Here is a 26033-nt window from a genome sequence, read left to right as displayed (position 1 = left end):
TCAGGAGAGGCTCTGAGTAGATCCACTGACGCTTTACATCGAGAGGAGGCAATTGAGGTGGTTTGGGTATCTGATATGGATGTGTCCTAGATGCCTCCCTGTGGAAGTTTTAAATGTACGGCCAGCTGGGACGAGACCTCAGGGAAGACCCAGGACTTGTTGGGAGGATTATGTCTCCCAGGTCGCCTGGGAAAACCTTGGAATCTGAAATCAAAAGAATCCATGAGAGCCATCATGACAGACAGACAAATCTATGTTATCAATCTGGATTAACAATTGAAGACACAAGGAATAGGTATGCATGACTACTTTATTAATTGACTACACAGTGTTTTTAGTGATTAGCGTCTTCAGTGTAAACTTGACGTCTCTTCATCTGAGAAGAAAGGAGAAACAAAGATGAATGAGCAGATTACAGAAAATGTAACAATTAAACATTCAGTCAAAGGACTGCAGGATAACAAATGGACAAGAAGGCCAGTTGTCAACAGAGCGGATGAGACTAAGGGGCAAACATGGGTTACAGCACGCAAGAGAAGATTTTTAACAAACATAGTAGGCATGAGTGAAACGATTCACATAAAATAGGATTTGCAGAGAACATTAGAAGCATAAGAAATTTCACAAACAAGAGGAGACCACTCAGTCCATCAAGTTCGTTTGTTTAGCTCATCGCTAAGCTGTTCCAACTCCTTGTGAAATGCACTGGATTGAGAAAGTATTCAGTCCCCTTCACTATCTGCACATTGCATGGTGTTGTAGATTTCCATTTTTGTCCAGCAGTCTACACTCAATAACTCAAAATGACAACGTAAGAACATATTTTTCAGAACAGTTTGTAAATTGTTATAAATCTAAAGCTAAAATCTCTCATATATTCCTAGAAGTACTCAGACAGTTTGCTGTGTCACTCCACATAGTGGTCAGGTTCATCCTGTTTGCTTTAGTTAGACCTCTGATAACTTTGCAAGATGCTGAGAAATTAGTTCACACTTTTGTTTTCAGTCGGCTAGATTACTATAACGTACTCCTCTCAGGACCACCCAAAAAAGTCATCAAACGATTATAACGAGTGCAGAATGCAGCTGCTAGCATTTTAACTATCTACCCATTCATTGTCCAACCCGCTATATCCTAACTACAGGGTCACAGGGGTCTGCTGGAGCCAATCCCAGCCAACACAGGGTGCAAGGCAGGAAACAAACCCCAGGAAGGGTGCCATCCCACCGCAGGGCAGGCACACACACACAGCACAAACTAGGGACGAGTTAGGATTGCAAATGCATATAACCTGCATGTCTTTGGTCCGGAGTACCCGGAGGAAACCCACGCAGACACAGGGAGAACATGCAAACTCCACGCAGGGAGGACCTAGGAAGCGAACCTGGGTCTCCCAACCACGAAGCAGCTGCGCTACCCACTGCACCACCGTGCCGTCTAGAATCTTAACTAGGAAACAAAAATCTAAGCACATCACACCAGTCTTGATGTCACTACATTGGTGAACTGTGCCATTTAGAATTGACTTTAAAATACTGCTTATGGTTTACAAAGCCTTACATAATCTGCTCCATCCTATATCTCAGAATGTCCTTCACCTTACACTCCAAATCGTAACCTTACATCTTCAAATGAGAGTCTGATTATTATTCCAACTAAACTTAAAAGAAGTGGCGAGGCGACCTTCTGCTGTTATGCATCTCAAATCTGGAATAGCTGATCAATAGAAATTTGCCAGGCTAATACGGTGGAGCACTTTAAAAACCTGCTTAAAACTCATTATTTTAACATGGCTTTATCACAGCTTCATTTTAGTGTAACCCTGTTATTCTGTATATGCATTTAGTTATCTTTTTTTTTCATATCTTCACAATCCGTACTAACCCCTACACTCTCTTCCGTTCTTTTTCCGGTTTTCTGTGGTGGCGATCTGCACCACCACCTCCTTATCAAAGCACCGTGCAGTCCCTACATTGATGGACTGAAGGCCAGATGTCCACATGACCATCATTGTCAAATTCTTCCACATGAAGCCTGAAAACCACGAGGACTGATTGAGATCATTTATGTTAGGTAGAATGCCTAGAGGGGGCTGGGTGGTCTCGTGGCCTGGAACCCCTACAGATTTTGTATTTTTTTTCTCGAGCTGTCTGGAGTTTTTTTTTCGGACCTTACTTTTATTCTATGTCCATTAGTATTGCCTAGTTTTATTTTTTATATGTTGTTTTTTTTCTCTTTCTTCATCCTGTAAAGCACTGTGAGCTACATCATTTTTATGAAAATGCGCTATATAAATAAATGTTGTTGTTATTGTTGTTTAGTGAACCTTGAGCTGTGCCGAGAACTTTACTGGAGTCCATCTGTGACAAACTGACTAGATTGGACATCTTTTAGAAAAGCACACATGTGTCCCCATGTATAGAAGGTCCCACAATTCACACTGCATGTCAGGACAACCACCAAGCAATGAATTTCAAGGATCTCTCTGTAGACCTCCAAAAACAAATTGTTGTGAAGCATGAATCAGGCCAAAGTTATCAAAACATTTCTAAACCTATGAGTGATCAAAGTGACCTCATGAAATGTGAAATGGAAGAAGATTGGAACCACCAGGACTCATCCTAAAGCTGGCCGTCTGGTCACATGGAGTTACCAGGCAAGAAGAAAATTAGACAGAACAAAAAACCCAATTGTTGTCTGCTAAGATATGAGAACCTGCCAGAAGATCGACCATCTTGGCAGCACTTCATCAATCAGGTGTTTATGGTAGAGAGGCTTGACAGAAGTAGAAAGCATACAACAATTTAAAGGACCCTTAGAGTTTTAGGAAAAAGATTCTCTTGTATGATCAGACAAAAATTAAATTCTTTGATCCTGCCTAATACCATCCCTAAGGTGAAACATGGTAGTAGTAGAATCATGCTATGGGGATACCACTCAAAGACAGGGACAGGGAGACAGGTTAGAATTGAGGTAAAGATAAATACAGCCAAATACAGAGAAGTCCTTGAAGACAAACTGCTCCAGAATGCATGCCACCTCAGACTGGGGTTACGGTTCACCTTTCAGCATTACAATGACTGAAGTGTACAGCCAAAACAAAGTGTAGTGGCTTCAGGACAAGTCTTTGAATGTCCTTGAGATTGATCAATCAAAAACACAGACTTAAATTTAACAGAACATAGAAGATAGAAGTTTACAGACGTTTTCCTTCCAGTCTAATGAAGCTTGAGGGGATCTATCAGGATCAATGGGATAAATTGCCAATATCCAGATATTGCAAGCTTGTAGAGACTTACCAATGAAACTGACCAAAGGCGCTTTTACAAAATACTGCATTAAGGGTCAGGACACGTCTAAGAATGAGAAGTTTCAGTTTTTGATTTTGAATATATTTTCAAACCTTTCTGAAAACATGCTTGTGTTTTGTCATTATGGGTTATTTTGTGTAGACTGACAAGCAAAATGAAAAATGTATCCATTTTAAAATTAAATCTACAAAACAATAAAATTTGAAGAAAGTGAAGAAGTCCGAATACCTTCTGAAGATATTGTAAGACACTCAATCCTCATGAGAAAACAATTCTTTCATTTTTAAAGTGAAACGTATTTCCTGCAACATCTTGAAGTAAGACAAGCAGAAAAAAAGTTTGAAGTGTGAACCAATGACTAACAGAGACAAAGTAAAGATATTTGTGAAACATGAAACAACAAACTGAAAAGAACTGAAGTTGATGTTAACCCTGAGAATGTCTCAGAATTTTATGCAACTATGGTGTCACACACATACACTTTGGAGACAGCTTCAATGCTCTGGTGGTGGTAATTCCTCACCGATCTGAAGTTTGCTGCTGTTTATTTGCGTCTCTTTTCTTCCTCCCTCTACAGAAAAAATGACTGACAACCCTACCACCTCTGACGTCTCTTCCAGTGTCTGTCCACCTGGACCTGCCTCTTCTTGCCTGGCCTGTACTTAATTGGAAATGTCGCCATATTGGATCAGTCACTCTTGACACTCATGTCTTTGAAGGCGTTTTTTCCCCTTCTTAATGTGTTTATACTTCACGTTAGTTTTTCATTTATATGTAGTTTGCCTGCAGGTGACCCAACTCTTTATGCTTGTTGGGATTTTCATTACAACAATTAAGCCCGTGTCAGACTCGGGGTAACATTTAATGATCCACTTTACATTGTTAAGCCCAAATAACTCAAGGAACAGTATTCTGCTGCCATCTAGTGGATGAAATAATATCATGGTACAAAAAATAATTTTTCTATACGTTCTACCACTTCATGGTAACTCTATTGTAATTCTTCAATATTCATGACTGGAGCAGAGCCTTCATCCAAAAACACAATGGCAAATGAAAAGCCCTACAGCATATTTTAGAACAAACTGAAAGTGAATCATTGCTTGAATCATGCAGTAGTGATGATGATGTGAATTGATCACCAAACATTGACATGGATAGTGAAACCTGTCTGGTAGATCCCATCCTGCCTTGTTTCGGTGGTGTTTGTGTTTGGAGTCTACTTCTTACAACTGCAGACAATCCTGATGACTTTCTTGTCCATTTATGAGTAACCCCACTATCTGTAGATCATGATTATCAGGACTATTTATGATTTGTCGATGACAGTTTGGTGGACAAAATAGTTGCTGAAATGAACCGGTATACTGAGCAGTGTCGGAAAAGTCACAGTAAACCATTTGCTTGTCGCAGTCGCAGACAGACTGTCTCTGCAGATGCCATGTGAGTGTTTTTCAGTCTCCTGATACAGCAGTTCATAATGGGAAAGCCAGTCCATAGATGGTGCTGGTCCACTAACTAATTGATACCCATCTTTGATGAAGTTAAGAGTGAATATCGTTTATCACTCGTTACAAAATACCTACATTTCACTAATCATGACGACTATGATGAAGTTAATCTTCCGGAAGCAAAACTGTACATACTGTGGGATGTGTATGAGGTGATCATCAAAAATATGCAGAAGAGTTATGTTCCCGATTGTGACTTAAGTATTGACAAAACACTTACGGGTTACGATGGAAGGCTGTCTAGGAAACAGAACATCACATTAGAATAATCTGGATGAGAACAGGCCATTCAATAAAGTTCACCAGTTCTATCCACTGAATTCTTCCAAAATAACATCATGTCAAGTTTTGAATGTCTTTAAAGTCCTACTGTCTACCACACTGCTGCACACTGCTTATTCCATGTATCTGTGGTTCGCCATGTGAAAAAAACTTCTTAATGTTTGTGCAAAATTTACCATAAACAAATTTCCAACTTGTGCACCCAAGTTTTTGATGAACCCATTCTAAATTCACAGTCTCAATCCTTTGGACTAATTCCCTTCATAATTTAAAAAATTCAATCATGTCTCCTCTTCATCTCCTTGTGCTTCAACTGAAAAGGCTCAGCTCTGTTTAATCTTTCCTTAACCTTTGTAGTCCTGGAATCATCCTAGTTGCTCTTCTCTGGACTTTTTCCAGCACTGCTATGCTATCACTTGATCAACTTCCTTTTGCTGTTTATACCACTGCTTAAGACAATAAATAGTAAATTTTTCCAGGCTTCCACTTCACATTCGCTGAAATTCTTTTTTTCATGTGCTTTTGCCATTGTCTTTTAACCAAACACTGAATGGCGAAGGTGATACTGTCAGGCACAGGCAACATAAAAATATTACAAAATAAATCTTTTGACGTTTGCTTGAACAGTGCCTATGTGAGTTGGCAACTGTTACTAAACAAATTTCACAAAGGACGTGCACTAAATCTGAACCAGTACCTCAGTGGACATGTGACTTATCTTTTCTACTGCGATTCTGTTAACAGTTTGGCATTCACGTGTTTCTGTTACACATGATAACATTTTTTGTTGAAAATAAAACTCAAACGTTTTTGCCCATTGTTGTCACACTAAAGAGGTTACCCAAAGTTGATTGGGACACAGACAGAGCAAACACAACGACAGACTCATATGGTACTCTCACACTCAGTGCCTTACCTTTAATTTTAATAACATACTGTTCCCAACATGTCTGTAAGAGAAGTCAAGCATTAAAATGATATACTCTGAAAAAGAAATGTCCAACATTCTGCTAAGGAATAAAATAAACACAAATAAATCAAAAATATCTCACTTAAATGTTTACATTTCAGGTGGACTCAAAAAAGGAGACCCAGGAAATTCATCAACCACAAATACTACTGCTACTAATAATAATAACTAGCCAACCCACGGTGTAGCATACGCCGCATAATTATGTATTGATGGGTGACCACTTCCTGAACGACAGTTGTCAGTACTTGTAGATTAAGGTGTAGCGTGTCTTCGTTGTTGACGCTTAAAATATCTTGCGTACAGTGAGGTTCCGGAGTCACTGTTGAGAAACACTTTTTTAATGTCTTTTAAGCACAGGGGAAACAATGAACATGTGAAACATCCGTAATGTAATAAGCCACCAAGAAAAGTAACATCACAACAATGCTATCTACAGAAGTGAAAACAAATTTGAGCCCGGTGCATTCTTTTACTGCCTTGTGGCACTGTAGTAGTACTGCTGCTTTGCGGTAAGGAGACTCTGGAAAATTGTAGGTTTGCTTCCCGGTTTCTCCCTGTGTGGATAGCACTTTGAATACTGAGAACACCGCAATATCAATGTAACGAAGTATTATTATTCTTATGTGTCCAGTGCTCTCTCTCTCTCGCACGCGCCTGTATGTGTGTGTGTCGCTCGCTCTCGCTCTCTCTCTCGCTCGCTGCATGTGTTCCTGCAGGCATACGCCACATAATTATTTATTGATGGCTGAACACTTACGGAAAGACACAGTTGTCTAAAAGGAGGGAAAAAAATGAACATTTGCAAAATCCATAACGCTGCTTTCAGTAAGTACAATGCACACACGTTTAATTTGTCGGCCACTTTTCGCCAGCCGTCTTTTCTGGTTTGGGCTGCTTTTGCAGTGTTACCGCTTGTGCATATTAAATCTTGAAATCCTTCGAGTAACTAATTAACTAACTAACACCCACCCACACACACACACAGCTTGTGAAGAAGGTCAGCTGCTGAGAGAGCGTCTTGACTATTGCAGGACCTGCATCGGTGAAGCTGGTGAGACGCTAATGAAACAGAGGCACAGGGCTTATTGGTTTTTAAAGACTGCTTCCTTCATTGTGTTTTGAGAGGGAAACATACAATTGTCCGTGACTGACAATTGGAGGATGGCCGTTGCACGCTCATTCAGCGATTCACATCCGCGACAAACATGCCTCTTCTTACATGGTCCTGCCATGTCCACCCTCATTCTCAAAGCATACACACCGCCTGGTCATGTGCCCGCTCGCAAGAGCAACTCACGGAGACCCACCCACCAACTCTAAGACCATGGCTTGTAAAACAGTTTGCGATGGTGGTGTGTGCGTCACATCTTTTTGAAAGTTTGGCCCTGTGCCTTATTAATTGTCATCGCAAAGGCAAATCTAACAGGAAATTGTCTTCGTGTAAAAGTAAAAGGCAAATTATCTACGACAAACTGTTTTACACGCTGCATACCAACCCATGCCGCATAATCACGCTGCTTTTGTAATGTTTATTAAGCAGAGGGAAAAAAATGAACTATTGCAAAATGCGTAACGCTGCTTTCAGTAAGTACAATGCGCGTGTGTTTAATTTGTCACTAATTAACTAACTAACACCCACCCACCCAGCTTGTGTGAAAAAAATGCGCCCGTTCTTTCATCATTTTGTTGCAGCCTATCAAAGACTTGCTGATCATGTTTTCTAGACTCAATATACATGTTGCAGGGCCTGCATCGGTGAAGCAGGTGAGACGCTAATGAAAAAGAGGCACAGGGCTTATTGGTTTTTAAAGACTGCTTCCTTCATTGTGTTTTAACCTCAGTTTTAAAGGATTGTTTTAAGAATCCCATGGGATACCCCTCAGAAACTGTTTTACACGCTGCATACAGCCATTCACATCCGTGAGAAACATGCCTCTATGAACAGTCAACATGGCTCAGAGATGTATGTGGCCTCTAGCACAGACGAACATAAATGACGCCATATTTTCTGAGTTGTCGCGTCCGAGTTGGTGGGCGTGGCTCTGCGAGTTCTCGTCGTATCCAATGGTCTTAGAGTTGGTGGGCGTGGCTCCTTCCTGCGTGCGCCATGGGCGGCTTACTTGTCAGCAGCTTAGTGAATCCACGCCTCTTCCGGCGTGGTTTCCATGGGTGGCTACTTGTCGGCGGCTTAGTGAATTATATATATAGATAACGTAGTGAGTGGGGAGCTACAACTACCACCAATGTGTAGCATCCACCTGGATGGTAGAACAGCAGCCATTTTTGCAGCAGTATGCTCATCACACATTAGCTGTAACGTGGTGAAGGGGTGAGAGATACTTAGCCAATTAGAGACAGGGGATGATTAGGGGACCAGACTGACTAGGCCATGGTGGGCAGTTTAGCCTGGACATTGGGATACACCCTGCTGTTTACGAAGGATCTGTTATGAGCACAGAGAGTCGGGACCTCGATTTTATGTCTCAGCTGTCATTTTTACAGCATTGGACAAATCATCGCTGCTATCACTGACTGCAGAAGCTCACAGTTTTGTATTTTCCGTTGGCTTCTTCAAAGAGAAACTTATATCCTCTGTGTGTCCTGATAATTGCACCCCACCTACATTTTGAACTGTATTGTATTATCTTTTCTTTGCACTGTAATTTTGCAGTTTAGTGCAGAATAACAAAACTTCTCAGTTATGCCGTAGTAACATTGAATTGAATTGAAAAAAGAGCTATTAGGCCATGGGTGGGACCAGGAAAAGAATTTAGTTAAGAAAAAGCAAAAGACGAAGACTAGGGAGGAGAAAGAAAAGGGTAAGTTAAAGATAAGAGTGGGAACACTGAATGTTTAGACAATGATTGGGATGAGGAAGACATTTGGCAGATTTGATGGTGTGACGGATTGCTCACATGGGCCAGTATAATGCAAGAACAGAGGGAGACAACTTATTAAGAATACATGTTCCCCCAATTTGCTAGGTACCAGGATCACTGGGAGATGCTGCTTGTACAGACACCCTCAAGGCATGTTGGGAACTGCAGTCCAGTGGAGAAGCCTTGCTGGGTTCTGTGGGGCCACCAGGGCATCCTGCTGAGATATATGACCTAGAAATGCTTCCAACAGGTTCTGCCCTGGCGCTGGAAGTACTTCTGTGTCTAAGATGAAAGGAGCAGCTCAGCCTCATCCTAGCAAGTCAGAAATGGGTGTGGAGGACGGACAAAGCTCACCCGAGAGGTGTGCAGGAGAAGAAAGAGAGAGAAGATGAAGAACTGTGTTGTGTTTCAGCTACAAAAATCCTTTAATAAGGTATTTTGTACAAATAAGCCTTTTGATTATAGCCAAGACCTGTGTCTGGGGTGCTGCAATGCCCCCTAGTGGTCACAATGGAAAGGAGGAATGTGGGAGCGTTATTTGTGCAGGAAACACAATGGAAGGAAAATAAGGCAAGAAAATTGTGAAAAAGCTTTAAATTGTTGTACAGTGGAGCAAATGAACAAGGGAAAAATGTTTCAGGTCAGTAGTATCCAACTAAAAGATAGTCTTGTGTGCGTGAATAGGAGAATCGATAGGATGAGGCCTTGGTGAGACTGTAGTTCATGTAATTTGTGCATATACTCCTCAAGTGGGCTGTGAGGAAGAGGAGAAGGATATTTTCTGGGAGCAAATGGATGAAGAGCTTAGCACAGTACAAAAGGGGGAAAAGGTGATTGTTGGTGGTGATCTAAATGGGCTTCTTGATAACAGTAGAGAAATGATGAAGAGTAGACATGGAGTATGGAAAGTAGGGGAGAGAAATGGGGAAGGAGAAAGGACAGTAGCTTTTGCCATGGCATCTTATTTGGTAATAGTTAACACATTCTTTGAAAACAAAGTAAATCAACTTGTGAAAGCTGATTTTTGGAAAAACAAATAGACTTTCTAATGTGTAGAAGATTTGTAAAGTCATAAATGATAAAAGTGTTACAGTGCAGCATAAAGTGGTGGTGGTGGACTGGAACATCAGAATCAGCAGGAGAGCAAAACCAGAGCAAACAACATCATGGATAAAGTGGTGGAGATTTAAAGATCAAGAAGCTTATGAACAGGTTTAAAGAGAAAGAGAATATGTGGAGGAATGGTGGAAGAAGAATAACAAAGTGTGCAGGATATGATAAAGGCGGAGTGGTGGCTCTGAGGCTAAGGATCTGCGCTGGTATCCCGAAGGTTGCCGGTTCGAGTCCCCGTCACTGCCAAAAGGCCACTGCTCTGCTGGGCCCTTGAGCAAGGCCCTTAACCTGTAATTGCTCCAAGGGCGCTGTACAATGGCTGACCCTGCGCTCTGACCCCAAGGGGTATGCGATAACTACCAAATTACTAATACAAGAAATTGTATAAGGCGAAAAAAAGAACAAAAAAAAAAAAAAAACAAAAGGCTAAGAAGGAGGCAAGTAAGATATGGTACCAATCAGGGAGGGTGAGAGAAAAAGAAATGTATTGGTATACAAACAAGGAAGCAAAGAAGGCAGTGGCCCGGGGACAGGTTTGGAGAAGGTGTATGAAAAATTGGAGACAAAAGAGGGGCAAAGAGAAGGACCTTTAGAATAATGAAAATGAGGGACAAGGCTGGGAAGGATTTTAGTCAGATAAAGCAGATAAAAGATGAGCAAGGTGCGGTCTTAAATGAAAATGACAGGATCAAAAATAGTGAACTGTGAAAGGTACTAGGAGAGGTACTGTGAAAAGAAGAAGAATGAAGACAATCAAAGTGTAGTATTTGGGGTTGGAGTCTCAAATGAAGTGAGATCAAGCACATGCTGGAACTAGGTGTGATCAAGGAAATTCAAAGTCCCTGGTCCAGTCCCATTGTGTTGGTCGGTAAGCCTGACGGGAGTTGTAGGTTTTGCAATGACTTCCGTCGACTTAATCAAGTCTCCAAATTCGATGCCTACCCAATGCCACAAGTGGACGACCTCCTCGAGAGGCTTGGGCAGGCTCAATATTTGACCACACTAGACATGACGAAGGGGTACTGTCAGGTTCCTTTAACTCCGCAAAGGTTAAAACCGCGTTTAGCATCCCTAGCGGACACTGGCAGTATCGTGTCCTTCCATTTGGGTTACACGGGGCTCCAGCAACCTTCCAGCGTATGGTGGACAAAGTGCTCCGGTCTCATAACTCATACAGTGCTGCTTACTTGGATGATGTGATCATCTATTCCAGCACGTGGAGGGAACACCTACAGCAAGTCCAAGCGATATTGTGGATGCTGGGGAAGGCCGGGCTCCAGATTAATCCCAAGAAATGCTTCTTTGGATTGAGCGAAGCCAAATATTTGGGCTATATGGTGCGCCGGGGTACCGTAAGGCCACAGTGCTCCAAAGTTGATGCCATTTTGAAATGGCCCCATCCGTGAACCAAGCAGCAGGTCCAAGCCTTTCTCGGGTTAACGGAGTACTACCGCCGGTTTGTGCCCTGGTTCTCGGAGAGAGCGGCGCCCTTGACTGATTTGACAAATGAGAGGGCCCCGACCATTGTGATATGGACTGAGAAGACAGGCGCTGCATTTAGTGACTTGAAGCAGGCCCTTACGTCCACACCTATTTTGATGGCACCTTACTTTTCTTTGCCTTTCATCCTCCAGACGGACGCTTCGGACACAGGCTTGGGGCCATGCTGAGCCAAAGTGTCGATGGTGTGGAACACTACATCATGTTTCTGAGCTGGAAACTGTTGGACCGGGAGACAAGGTATGCAGCAGTGGAAAGAGAGGCTTTGGCGATTAAATGGGCGACAACTCAGCTAAGGTACTACCTTTTGGGTCGGGAATTCACCCTTGTCACAGACCCTGCACAAGGAGTCGAAACCGCGGATCATCCGGTGGTTTCTTGACCTACAGCCGTACAAGTATTCACTCGTTCATCGCCAGGACGCTCTCCACGCCAACACTGATGCTCTTTCTCTGGTTCACGACCTCTCGGTTAGGGTCGCCTGACCCTACGGGTCTGGGCTAAGGGGGGGACCTTGCCACAGACATACGCATGGGAGGCAGCTAAAGGGCTTGAATAAGGGCAATTCCGAATCAGACCAGGATGTGGCAGAGTGCACTGACTCTTTCTCTCCCTTTCCTGTAGACCATTCACGGGAGATTCCACCTGACTCTCTTGACATCACTTCCGGGACCAAGCCTATGGAAGGAAACTTTGCTGGCTCCAGCCCCTGTGATGTCACATCCTGGCTCGAACCAATGGCTGAAGAACATGAGCCCGATCCCTATGACCTCACTTCCTGTCTTCCCCTTTAAAAGCCTGCACCTTTTCCCTATTCCCTCAGTTCTGTTTGGACTCGGTTTAGTGCACATCAGTGCTGTGTTAATATTGAAAAGCAACTTTGCAGCCAGGATACCAAATTATATGGGTGGCTGCCCCAAACCTTTATATGACTCTGTCTCGAGTTTGTGACAAGAGGGATAAAGGTAATGCCACACACAATTAAAATTTGGGAAAGGGTTAAAGAGAGAAGGCTTAGGGGTGAGACCTCAATAGGGGAGGAGCATTTGGTTTTATGCCAGGGTGAGGAACAACTGATGGAGTCTTTGCATTGAGAAGCTAATAGAGAAGCATTGGGAAGCACATGAAGGTTTGCATATGAGGTTTATTGATTTGGAGAAGGTCCCATGGCAAGCTGTGTGGTGATGCATGAGAAGCAAAGGAGTACTAGAGAAGTATGTGAGGATTGGGCAGTTAAGGGAACACAGAAGGAGAACACATTAGATGAGGCAGAAATGAGATTGTTGAGATGGATATGTGGAGTTTCAAAGAAGGACAGAATAAGAAATGAGATAATCTGAGCTTACAACAAACATGGGAGAGATATCTATGAAAGTATAAGTAAAGATGGCTGAAGTGGTATGGACACATGATGAGGAGAGACAATGAATACGTGGGCAAAAGAGAGATGGGAATGGAAAAGAAAATAAGAGTTGCCGAAGTAGAGGAGGATGGATAAAGTAAAAGAAGATCTGAAGGAACAGAGTCTGACTAAGGAGGAGATGCAGGCCTGAGGTGTATGGAGAAAGTTGATCAAGCACACCAACCACACAAACAAGTAGGAAAAGATGAAGAGGATGAAGAAGACAGAAAAAAAGGAGAAATCATAACAAATTTTGCATTATTGGAGAACAGACATTACAAATGGCCTAAATGGGGTGCCACCTTTTCAGCTGACAGATTTCAGATAAACAACTGAGTTCTGAAATTTTCGTCAAGATGGACAGGAGTGAAGTGTATTATGGGAAAGCTGAAAGGCAAAGCAGGAACTTAGAATGTTTTGTACAGGCAGTCTGTTTGCAGCTTATTGCAGTTTTTGATTCTCATTCAACATTCCTGTGTTTTGAGAATCTTCTAGCAGAAGAAAGCCTGATGCTCATTCTGGGTGAGAAGTGGGGAGAGGCTGCCCATATTAGAATGTTTATCAAAAAGAGTCTCAGTTCAGTTTTAAGTTTAGTTTTAGTTCAACTACTGCTTTGCTGTAAAGTGAAGTGTTTGCTTGTGGCCTTCCTGAAACTGTGAGAGGAGTCACAGACATTAAAATGGAGACTGCTATCTGGCTTTTGCCATTGTCTTTTAACAAAACACTGAACGGAAGGGACTATTTACAATAATTTGGATGTTCAAATATGCAAAATTCGAGGAGGAGTTCGGGGGCTGTAGGCACTTGCATGTTTGTTAAAATCTGTATTGGTTGTGATTTATAAAGGGGAAGAGCATGGAACTTTGCTTACTCACAGTTTCATGTATCTGAATTTTTTTGTGCATACGCACATTTCTGGTGTTGTCCACATGCCTTCTTTAAGTGTGAATTCTACTGAAGGCATTATACTTGAGGCCCCCAGACATTATAGAGCACTGAAATGAAGTCAAGTCAACCATAAGTGTTATCATTTCTATATGGTGTGACCGAAATGTATGCAAATACTCTAACATGATAGTCTCTGATGTGCACTTTAATCACATCTGATTTGTTTGATTTGCAATTTTAAACTATGGATCAGAGAGGGAAATCAAAGAAAAATGTGTCTTTGTCCCAAACATTATGCAGAGCACTGCATAAACAAGCAGAACAAACCATATTGAATAATGAGGTAAAGTTCATATTTGAATTAGGTTCATATTTCATAATGTATGAAAATCTTACTTTTAGTGCAGACTTTATTCGGAGCTCCCTGAAAGAGAAAAACACGTGACTGATCAGAAAAGTAAAGCATTGGACTTCAGTTTTCTATATCAATGATAACTTCACACAACAATCGTAGAACATTGAAAATTAAATAAATTAAAAATAAAGAATCCCTGATGGGCACTCAGATGACTGAGAGATGTTCACATCTGTAAGAGAGCAGCTACTCCATGGTAGGTGTCAGTGCATTTTAAAAAGTTGAGGTGATCAATTAGCTGCCATTTTTGCTTGTATTTTGTAGACCTCACTGACAGAATGGATGTCCCCACCTGCACAGTGAAGACAATATTTGCCCCTTTTTTAAAAAAAAAAAACAATGAAATTCCTTGAGAAGCTGACATATTGAAAATTAAATGATATGTAGATTTCATAAATATCATCAACAACAAGTCAATACATTTCCTTTCGACAGTGGATTCAGAAAGAATTCAGACCCCTTCACTTTTGTCACATTTTGCTATTTTGAAGCCTTGTGCTAAAATCATCTAAATTAATTTTTTATTCATCAAGCAACACCCAATACCCCAGAATGACTAATAATAAAAAAAACATTTTTCCAGTCTCTCGAGAGCCCTGATCAGAGCCTTCATTGACTCAGTGAAGATCACAGTATCGTCGGTAATGTCAAGATCAGTGAATCTTTCTTCATTAACAGATGCCCCACAGCCGCTGGACCCCACGACCTTGCCCAATACCCAGTCCATGTAAGCATTGAACAGAGTAGGAGCAGAACACACTGCTGATGAACCCCAGAATCAACTGGGAAAAAAAGAGAGGTTCTCCATTTTTGCACAGCACTCACAGTACCAGTGTATAGGCCGGCCATGATATCCAGCAACCTTGAGGGGATCACGTGAACCCTCAGGATGACTCACTATTATTAATATTATTACTATTACATAATAAAAACATACTTTTTATTTGAGTCTGTAACACCCAGTGTAAAGTTTTGCTACCTTTAAAAGATATCGCTGAAGGAATATTAGCAGACACACAAACGCTGGTGATTCATGTCTTCTTGGTATCTTGTTGTCACTTGAATTTTTTGTTATTCAGTTTTATTCTTGAATAAAGTCAAACTTGTTTTTTTATACCTTTGTGAATGTGTTTATTTTATATTTCAGTAGCCACTTAAATGACATCAAATCAGTCTCTGCCTCTCTCTCGCATGCGCACACACATCCATGCATGAAAATGTCACTATTTGAAAACACTATGTCATTTGAATATGAGTTGTCACTTGAACATGTTTTGTTTTTTTGATCTTGCCTGTACTCTATGTTATGGTGTATGGTATGGAGAATGCAGACAGACTTCTGCTTTTTGTGCGCATACACTGTCAGCATGGCACTGCCTGATCTAAACACTAGTGTGAAGAATTGCTTGCGTACTAAAATGACTGCAGGTGGTAGTTCCTGTGCCATTTTATCTATGGTGCCAAGCAGAACTGTGTTGCGGTGTAGCATTCAATTAGCCAGAGAAAGTGATGTGAAGAAGTTGTCTGATGTTACTGTTCTGCCTTTGTCCAGAAACGACTCCATAAGCTTTATAATCACAGTCTCGGAAAGTCTTTCTGCCGTAGGATGACTGGAATCTTTTTCTAAATAGGGAGAGGCATTGCACGTGTTCTTTGTCTCCAAATCTGATGCAATTCAAAATTTACACCAAATTTGTCAGGATTGGTTGAGATGTATTGTAAGAAAGGACAACGGACCTTGGTTGGAAACAGTTGCTCATCAACAGTAATATGTTGCCCTGGGTTCATCCAAGGAGACATCTCAACTTTCTGTCGATGGACATTTTAGCTTGGGCTTTTAAATATTTGACAGCAAAATGTAAATTGAATGTTTTCTTTTTCTTTGGTTATATTCTTGAATAAACTTGCACTTGTTTTGTTATATCCATCCATTATCCAACCCGCTATATCCTTACTACAGGGTCACGGGTGTCTGCTGGAGCCAATCCCAGTCAACACAGGACTCAAGGCAGGAAACAAATCCTGGACAGGGCGCCAGCCCACCGTAGTGTTTTGTTATACCTTTTGTGAAAGTCTTTATTTGATATTTGGACTAAAATGTTCACACATTATACACTTCACGTCATTATTACTATAACATGGAAAAAGTTTCTGTTTTAGTTATGTGTTCAACATTTCTTGCCTCGCATTTCCAGTCATCCAACATTATGTAGATCATTATAGAAACAGAACACACATGAAAGGTATGTATTCGAAATAACTATATATTATATACCCTATACAACTCAAGGCACCTCAGTCCCAGATAAACAGACTGAGCTGGGAGAACTTCACCTGCGTCAGAGGAGGAGGATGGGATAGCATGATGCTTGCTGCTTGTGTTGATTGACACTTTTACAAAGAAAAGATGCTGATGAAGAGGTGCAAAGGAATTTATTACCCGGCATTACAATGTTTTTCATAGGCTTTAGGGATTTTATTATTAAAAAAATTAAAGGAACACTCTGAAAACACATCAGATCTCAATGGGAAAAAAATCCTGATGGCTATCTCTACTGCTATGGACTGATATGGTAATACGTTAGGAATGAAAGGATGCCACATCATTTGATGGAAATGAAAATTATCAACCTACAGAGGGCTGATTTCAAAGACACCCCGAAAATCAAAGTGAAAAGATGATGTGACAGGCTTGTCCATTTTGCTGATATTTCATTGCAACTCCAAATCATACTCAGTAGTTTGAATGGCCACCATGTGTTTGTATGCATGCCTGACAACGTCAGGGGGGGTAATGCTCCTAATGAGATGACAGATGGTGTCCTGGGGGATCTCTTCCCAGATCTGGACCAGGGCATCACTGAGTTCATGGACAGTCTGAGGCACCAGATGGACTGAATCATAATGTCCCAGAGGTGTTCTATTGGATTGAGGTCAGGCGAGCGTGTGGGCCAGTCAAAGGTATCAATTCCATCATCTTCCAGGAACTTCCTGCATACTATCGTCACATGAGGCCGGGCATTCTCATGCACCAGTAGGAACCAAGGAACCAAGGACCCACTGCATCAGCACAGGGTCTGAAAATGGGTCCAAGGATTTCATCATGATACCTAATGGCAGTCAAGGTGCCATTGTCTAGCCTGTAGAGGAATGTGCGTCCCTCCATGGATATGCCTCCCCAGACCATCACTGACCCACCACCAAATCGGTCATGCTGAATGATGCAACAGGCAGCATGACGTTCTCCATGGCTTCTCCAGCCCCTTTCACGTCTGCGACTTTTGCTCAAGGTGAACCTGCTCTCATTTGTGAAAATCACAGGGCGCCATTGGTGGACCTGCCAATTCTGGTATTCTGTGGCAGATGCCAATCAAGCTCCATGGTACCAGGCAGTGAGCAGAGGGCCCCCAAGAGGACGTTGGGCCCTCAGTCCAACCTCATGAAGTCTGTTTCTGATTGTTTGGTCAGAGACGTTAACACCAGTGGCCTGCTGGAGGTCATTTTGTAGGGCTCTGGCAGTGCTCATCCTGTTCCTTCTTGCCCAAAGGAGCAGATACTGGTCCTATTGATTGGTTAAGGACTTTCTACAGCCCTGCCCAGCCCAGCCCTGCCCAGCGCTCCTAGAGTAACTCTCCTAGAGAATCTCCTCCATGACCATGAGACTGCGCTAGGAAACACAGCAAACCTTCTGGCAATGGCACATATTGATGTGCCATCCTGGAGAAGTTGGACTACCTGTGCAACATCTGTAGGGTCCAGGTATGGCCTCATGCTACCAGCAGTGACACTGACCAGCCAAATAAAAAACGAGTGAAGAAACAGTCAGAAAAGATGAGGAGGGGAAAATGTCAGTGACCTCCACCTGTTAAACATTCATGTTTTGGGGGTCGTCTCATTGTTGCCCCTCTAGTGCAGCTGTTGTTAATTTCATTAACACCAAAGCAGCTGAAACTGATTAACAACCCCCTCTTTCTACTTAACTGACCAGATCAATAGCCAAGACGTTTTATTTACTTGATGCCACACTTTGATTAAAAAGTGTTCCTTTAATTTTTTTTGAGCAGTATATATTCACCCATTAAAGCTAACACCCCAGAGATCTTATTATCTTTAGATGCAGTAAAAGCATTTGATATGGTTGAATGGGACTATCTATTCACCACTTTGCACAAATTTGGGTTCGGCCCAAACATATGTGCTTGGATCAAGCTACTTTATAGCAGTCCAGAAGCCTCAGTTCATATTAACAACATTAATTCAGACTAGAATGTGATACCCAACATGGATGCCCCTCATCACCTTTGATGTTTGCAATCACCATTGAACCTGTGGCTGTATACTTTCGCAAAGAGATAAAGGGGATTCTCGGACAAGGACTTGAACAGAAAATATCACTATATACAGATGATATGGTACTGTATATATCTGACTCACAAAATTCAGTACCAGTAGTCCTAAAAGCATTAGTAGAATTTCAAAAGATATCTGCACTTAAAATCAATTTGAATAAAAGTGTGCTATTTCCAGAGAATACTCTAGCATGTAATATTGAACTGGACATCTTCCCATTTATCTTAGCATATCAGTTTAAATATCTAGTGGTAAATAATACAAGTAAATATAAAGCTCTTTTTCAAGAAATGTTTGCTGTCCGCATAGAAAAAATTAAACAAGCCGTGAATAGATAGTATACCTTCCATCTTACTTTAACAGGGAGAATCAACTTTGTTAAGATGACCATCCTTCCCAAGCTGCTCTTCCTATTTCAAAGCATCCCCATGTAAATTAACAAATGATTTTTAAGAAATTAGAATCAATCGTAACTTCTATAATGACCTAAAGCAGAAGGGGGCATGGCACTACCCAACTTAAACGTTATTACTGGGTGGCAAATATACAAGCTATAAACACTTGGACAGCAACACAAATTGATGAACATACACAAGCCTGGTCTGTAATAAACATAAAATCTTTCAGTACTTCTTTATATTCCCTGCTCTGTGCCCCAGCTAACACAAACTACCGTCATTACACTAATAATCCAATTGCTCTTCACTCTCTCAGAATATAAAATCAATGTAGGAAGCACTTTAAGACAGATAAGCTTTAATCTGTTGCACCTCTATATGACACCCACCTTTTTCCACCCTCTTAAATACATACACTATTTAATGTCTGGAAAATGTCTGGGATTAAAACACTTAGAGGCTTGTACATAGATAATGTCTTTACATCATATTAACAATTACGCTTCAAGTACAACTTCTCATCAACACAATTTTTTCACTACTTTCAAGCTGGAAACTTTCCTGAACAGAACTTTCCCAATTTTCCTCATCTTCTACCTTGTTCTACTCCAGAAGAATTATTGATCAGTCTTGAAGACTCAGCTAGTATCTCTACAATTTATAAAAAAATTTGAAGTTCCTTCCTTTCAAAGATCCCAGGGTACATTTGGGAAAGGATCTCTCAATTAATATTTCAGTAACGAAGCGGAAAGCAGACATGCACACAATACAACTGAGCTCCATATGTGCAATGCATTCAATCGTTCAACTTAAAATCTTTTATCAAGTGCATTTATCTCATTTAAAATTGTACAAAATGTTCCCAGGGGAAGATTCAACCTGTGAACGATACCATATTGCTCCATCTTGCTTCTTGCTCTGGGCCACATGTTTTGGGTGTGCATCAAATTAACAAAATTTTGGGCAAAAATCTTTCGATGCATATCAGACAGCCTTGGTGTCACAATCCCTCCTAACCCATTAACAGCTGTGTGTGGTGGGCTTACAGTGGAGAAGGACAAACAAGCGGTTATTGCCTTTACTACATTATTAGCACGTAGTCTTATCTTGCTCAACTGGAAGAATCCCACCCCACCACTCTTAAGTCAGTGGGTGACTGATGTTCTATACTACTTGAAATTGGAAAAATTCTCACTTAAAGGATCTGTTCAAAACTTTTTAAAAATATGCCAGGATCTAATCAATAACATTTTAGAATAGGCTTCCATTTTAGGGAAAACGATACCCTCGCTTTCTTGTTCCTTTTATAGCGTAGCTTCAGTTGCTGGCTCTTCTCTCTTTCTCTTTGCTGGGGATTGAATTTTGCTTTGATTTGTTAAATTTGATGGAATATCATCTGTTTCTGATTAAAATCAATTTAAAAAATCTTCAGATGTTAAATGTACATAAGCACTGCTCTCCTACTAACTCCATAGTTGTTTATACAGTATGTAAAATTGAAAATCAGTAAGAATTTAAAAGCATTTCATTCAGTTACCTGCTATGTCTGAGAAGACTCTGCAATATTCATTTCAAGTTTAGAGTGAATTAGCTAAACAGACAAGAAATATGGAAGGAGTTGTCCAGTTGGTTATTTAATAGTAGAATAATACTCACCGCAGCCACAACTGCAACAAGCATAGCGACGGTGGCGAGGAGGCAAACTGCTTTCACAGCGAACATGGTGATGATCGTCTCAGAGGATGAGGTCACAGGATCTCTAAACGCTTGGGTGTATTATGTACTTTTATATATTTAGACAATGCAAATACATCAATGAGGAAATAAAAAAGTGATCTCATTAATTTGCATTGGTGTGTAAGATGGGCACATAATAAAGCATTTGGCTCTTTATCAGTAATTCACAAAATCTGACTATTTGGACTATTTAGTTAGTCAGTCAGTCATTTCCTAACCCGCTCTATCCTAACTACAGGGTCAAGGGAGTCTGCTGGACCCAATCCCAGCCAGCACAGGGTGCAAGGCAGGAACAAATCCCTGGGCAGGGCACCAGCCCACTGCAGGGCACACACACACACACACACACACACACTAGGGACAATTTAGGATCGCCAATGCACCTAACCTGCATGTCTTTGGACTGTGGGAGGAAACCGGGGCACCCGGAGGAAACCCACACAGACACGGGGAGAACATGCAAACTCCACGCAGGGAGGACCCAGGAAGCGAACCCAAGTCTCCTTACTGCCAGGCAGCAGCCCTACCACTGTGCTACCGTGCCACCCTTGGACTATTTAATGTAGCTTTATTAAGCAACATCTTTATTACAGGAGTTTTGCAAAAGAGAATAAATGATGCACTTTAAAGTGCAGAGGTGGCATTTAGTTCTGAAATGCTCAAGGCAAAGAAGCTAAGAAATAGTAAAATACAGTAAGTCAATAAGTATAAATAAATCAGTTAGTATGAGCTCAGGTTGTTACATTTTTCAAAAGTGCAGGTCTCAGACATACAGAAAAAAAAAACAAAGATACGGAAAGCAGTGACTGACTGGAGTGGAAGCCAAATATCATGACCTGAGCAGTGGCTGAAGTGGAATAAACATCTGGCAGCACTCCTTGTGGTGCATCATGTCCTGCTTGTGTGACCAGTAGGGGGTGTTGTAGCACACACAGTGACACAAGTCCCAGATTCAAATAAAAGATTTATTATAAAAATTACCTTAACAAAAGGCTTCTTGGTAATAATAACCACACTACAAGCACAACTCTGTTCTTTCCTTTTTCTCCACTCGTCCCAGGTGAGCTTATTCCTCTTCCAGCTGACTCCACCTCACCAGGACGATGTCCACCAGGTAGTTTTATCTTAGACCTGGAAGTACTTTCAGGTCTATCACATTACATCGAGGAAGCCCCTCCGGGTCATGTGGAACCTCATCGTGATCTGCCTCCAGCATCTCCCCCTCGTGTCACCTGATGATGATAAAAAGCCTGCCTACCAAAACTGTAACTCCCATGCAACTGAATGGGTGTTCGAACAGGAAGGACACTAGAGCAGTGGCTCCCAAACTCGGTCCTGAGGACACACGGTGGCTGCAGGTTTTGATTGATTTTTATTTATTTAGATGGTCTTTTTTCCATCTCTTATTCTGCTTTTACAAAAGCACAGAAGTATGCGTTTTACATTTATAAGGCATTTAGAAGTATTTCTACTTTTACTTTAAATGCTTACCTCTTGTTTTGTTATTTTTTGTGCAGTTTGAACCCTTCATTGTATCCTAATGTCAGAGGGGGACATTTTTTGTGCACTGGGTGGTTCCATTAGGCACCCATTGTTGGGACTGGGGGGTGAGAATTTAAAAGGCTGTCTGCAGGATGGAGGTATTTGCCGTATTGCAAAGGAGTCACTTAGGCTGGTTGAGATTACAAACAATACCAAGTTGTGACAGAACTACTCCTTCCTTGGAGGATGTCTGTATTTACCTGACTTGGAAATAAACATGTTTGACAATATTGGTTTCTAATCAGCAGAGCTGTACTCATTAATGATTGGTAACAATACATTTTGTTAACTTGTGTTTTCATTAATTGTTAAACCCAGGAAATGTAGATGTACCATTGTTTAATCTGATTGTCCAGAACTGAAAATGGCAGGGACTGAGGGAGATTTAAACTCCTGGGCAGGAGAAGGCACAGCAGGGGACGGTGCACTGAGAACGCTGCCAAGACTCTCAGACAGAGCACAGGGGCTCATAGGCAGACGAGGGTACCTGGCTGGCATGACGTGAGGCACAAGGACAGCAACACTTCCAGGGAGGAAGAGACAGCTCCACAAGGAGACGCCAGTTGTGGGTCCAGCAAGAGAGGGAAGCCGCATGAAAGGACCAAGCAAAACAGACGAGAAATGAGGCGTGCCTAGGTCACAGCAACACAATGAGTCCAGAGCGGAAAAAAAAGGAACGATGAAGAGACGCTGACAGGGATTCAATGATTTGACACAATTTCTGTTGGGAAGCGAGTGTCCGGTGAACAGAGTGCATCCGTGGACAGTTGAACGATTACGTGTTGGGGTAACACAGAGCGCAAACTGGACTCTGCACCACTAAAGGTTGTATCCTCCCATTCTGGTTTTTAACAGACTTTTAGAGTGTGGACTGTGTGTTTTCCTTTTAGAAAAAGGAAATTCGTTCCTGATATGTTTAGATTTTGTTATGTTCGTTTATCTTTTAATGTACTTTATATTGTCTTGTGTAATAGAACTTACTGTTGCTTTTTTTCTGAAATTACTGTTGTGTCTTTCATTGTGTGTTTACTCAACACCCACTTTAAAGAAACCTGTGTGCTATTTTCAGTAAATTTTAAGAGTTCCCAGTCTCTTGATAAAACTGGGTGGCGTAGTCGGGTATTTTAATAGTGTCTAATTTAGATTACCTGTAAGAGTGACCAGACACCTGTCACACTAATAATGACAATTAAAAACAAACAGGGCTGACAGCCAGGTAAACAACACTGAATAATGAAAGGCTGCAATACCTTCCCCATCAGACTCACTAATTAGTAGATAATAAATTACACAATCAGAACATCTGGAAAAGCAGAATGAAAATCAGGCTGAAAACTGTTAAAAAGTAAAAGAAAAAAAAATATCCCTTTATAAGTGCTTAGTACATTTTAATAAATATTTACCAGTCTTAGTTGTGTTATTTCTCCATTGACTCCAAAACACAGTAACAGGGAAATAACAGCTCATTTAACTGGACTAGGAGTCCAATTCTAAACAGAAGTTGGTTGGAACAAAAACCTGCAGCCACAGGGGGTCTCCAGGACTGAGTTTGGAAACCACTGCACGAGAGTGTATGGAATTTGTATAATAATCAATGTATAATAATCTTTTGCAATATTTACCAAGTACATATACAGTATATAAGAAGCTAAAACAGAATTAATTATTAAACATAAGGAAAAGGACTGAACGTAACTCAAGGGTTAATGAAATGCAACTTAAAGCTTAAGCATGTAAGGTCTCTGACATATCTTGAAGACGCCACAAATGTAATTATCCAAGGTTAGAAAGTGATAAATGAGTAACAACCACTCTTTAGAATGTGAGAATAAACTGATGGGGAAGCCCATGTACCCCTCCTATGAATCAACATTTGTTGATAGGAGGAGGTGATAAAGTTCTGCATATTCAGAGTCAGATGACGTGACATGTTAGACAAAGTGATTTAATTATAAAGTATATCTGTATAAAAAAAGTAAATTGCTTAATTGTTCGCTCACTTAATGGACTGAGACATTTCTGCATAACTGTGTTCCATTCTTATCTGGACTCCATAACTGCTTTCTTTGAAGATAGGGAAAAGGCTTTTCCATGACAATGGAAAACATGACTGGGATGCAGTCTCCCCCTGTTCATTCATTACAACAGCCTCCTGAATGGGAAAGGTACCATTAACCAACCCGATCGGGATGCCCATCCACCCACATCCTTCCATTAAAAAGGTGTCTCGGACAGGTAAGGAACCATTCATCCTGGCCGGGATGCCAGCCAACTCATGTTATCTGTTAAAATGGATTTGGATTCACTAGACGCTGTCATGAAGTCCCATGGTTTTTATTATCAGTGGTATTCTGATGATACACACCTGTATGTGTTCTTCCCTCCACAGGATCACACAGTATTAGCTAGAATCTTTTCATGTCTCACTGATATTGCAACCTGGATGAAGAAATACCATCTGCAGTTCAACCTGGCCAAGACGAACCTTCTTGTTATCTCAGCTCGCCCATCTATTCAGCACCCCATCTCCGGTTCACTACTGCTAAATACACATAAGCCCAAGTCAGACACGGGGTGATGGTTAATGAATTACTTTACAGCAGGGTTTCTTAAACTTTTTTTTTTCTTCCATCTCAATCTTGCCCTTCTTAGTGTCATAGCTTGGAGAATCGCTGCTGGCAGTCACTGAAGTGAAGGGGTGTGAAAAAGAAATTTAAATTGCTGACACTGGAATAATGTGTCCGAACACCATGAAAGCAGTCATTTCTACATGCTGTGACTGAAATGTTTGCAAATCCCTTTAAACGAAAGTCTGCAACGTGCCCTTCAATCACATGTGAATTGTCTGATTTATAATTTTAAACTGTGGAGTTGAGGGGGAAATCAAATAAAAATGTTGTCTTTGCCCCAGACATTATGGAGAGCACTGTAGTTGCTGTTATTGCTTTTAATTAAAATAAATCTGACTAACAAGTAAAAGCTTACAACTGAATGCCTTTGTCTAATTGTTACTCGTGTTGTTGACAGGCCGGATTGTCTGTTTCTCTTCTATCTGAGGTCCGTTGAGGGCACTTGAGGATGCTGAGGTGAAAGACCCTTCATATTCAGATCATATTATGTGATATCATCTACTGTTAAATTCTGCTCTGTACTTGTAATATTTTTATTTTACTGTTATAATGTATTGAGGATTACTTGTGCTTTGTTCTGTGTATTGTATTGTATTGAGCCCCTTCTTTTTGACACCCACTGCCTACCTGGACAGGGGTCTCTCTTTGAAGTGCCTTTCCCAAGGTTTATTCCATTTTTTTCCCTACAAGGGGAGTTTTTCATTGTCTTCTTAGAGAGTCAAGGCTGGGGGGCTGTCAAGAAGCACGGCCTGTTAAAGCCCATTGCGGCACTTCTTCTGTGATTTTGGGCTATACAAAAATAAATTGTATTGTATTGTATATTCCTTCATATCCCACACTTAAAAAAGAACCTAAGAAGTCAGCTGGTCTCATTCATTTTAGGTGGACTGAGAATACCATCAAACTGTCTATTTGTTGAATTTCAAATCGACCTCCAAAAAAAGAAAAATAACCTCATGTGTGATTCTCACATCATTACAAAAACCATCAGGGCACAAAATAGCCAAAAAAACTCCATAGTTGGAAATTAGCTTCATAGAAATGAAGAAGAATGAGGATTTTTGGTTAAAGTTTTAACTCAGCAGCAATTGTAGCAAACAGA

General features: G+C 41.1%; 1 long non-coding RNA gene across 1 annotated transcript in view; it reads right to left on the bottom strand.

Annotated features, from left to right (window-relative positions):
• Positions 1-292: 292 nt before the first annotated feature.
• Positions 293-26033, bottom strand: part of LOC114647725 (uncharacterized) — a 111501-nt gene continuing 85760 nt past the window's right edge. Inside the window, exon 4 of the long non-coding RNA XR_007934394.1 lies at positions 293-376. This is a non-coding gene — a long non-coding RNA (uncharacterized LOC114647725). The remainder of the gene's footprint in view (positions 377-26033) is intronic.

This window comes from Erpetoichthys calabaricus, chromosome 3, assembly GCF_900747795.2.
Source record: "Erpetoichthys calabaricus chromosome 3, fErpCal1.3, whole genome shotgun sequence".
NCBI classification, from domain to species: domain Eukaryota; kingdom Metazoa; phylum Chordata; class Cladistia; order Polypteriformes; family Polypteridae; genus Erpetoichthys; species Erpetoichthys calabaricus.
The sequence above is the reverse complement of the archived record's forward strand: the minus strand, read 5'-3'. Positions and strand labels throughout refer to the sequence as shown.